Consider the following 310-nt stretch of genomic DNA (forward strand, 5'->3'; position numbering starts at 1 on the left):
GTTAGGTAACCGTTTATCTGGATGGTGGACTTGATGCCGCTGTACATAGCGGAGATCCACCCACGAAAGCCTGGGCCCAGCCCAGCCGCTTCGAGGACGGCCACCAGGTACCGATGGTCTACCCTATCGAATGCTTTACTTTGGTCTAAGTGGACCAATGCCCCTCCTTTGCCGGTTAATTTCCCAACCCTGTCTAAGGTGTAGCGGAGAAGGTGAAGGTTGTCCTGGATTTACCTGCCTGGGATTGCACAGGTTTGTGTCTTCCCGACAAGCTTCTCCATGACAGCCGTCAACCTTTTAGCTAACACCT

At 53.2% G+C, this 310-nt stretch overlaps 2 protein-coding genes across 3 annotated transcripts in view; one reads left to right on the top strand and one right to left on the bottom strand.

The window, feature by feature from the left end:
- LOC106869388 (fatty acyl-CoA reductase 1) overlaps positions 1-310 on the bottom strand; it is a 422225-nt gene that overhangs the window by 172431 nt on the left and 249484 nt on the right. The gene's annotated exons all lie outside the window — the stretch shown is intronic.
- Positions 1-310, top strand: part of LOC106882603 (putative fatty acyl-CoA reductase CG5065) — a 125191-nt gene that overhangs the window by 46623 nt on the left and 78258 nt on the right. The gene's annotated exons all lie outside the window — the stretch shown is intronic.

This window comes from Octopus bimaculoides, chromosome 7 (assembly GCF_001194135.2).
Source record: "Octopus bimaculoides isolate UCB-OBI-ISO-001 chromosome 7, ASM119413v2, whole genome shotgun sequence".
NCBI lineage: Eukaryota > Metazoa > Mollusca > Cephalopoda > Octopoda > Octopodidae > Octopus > Octopus bimaculoides.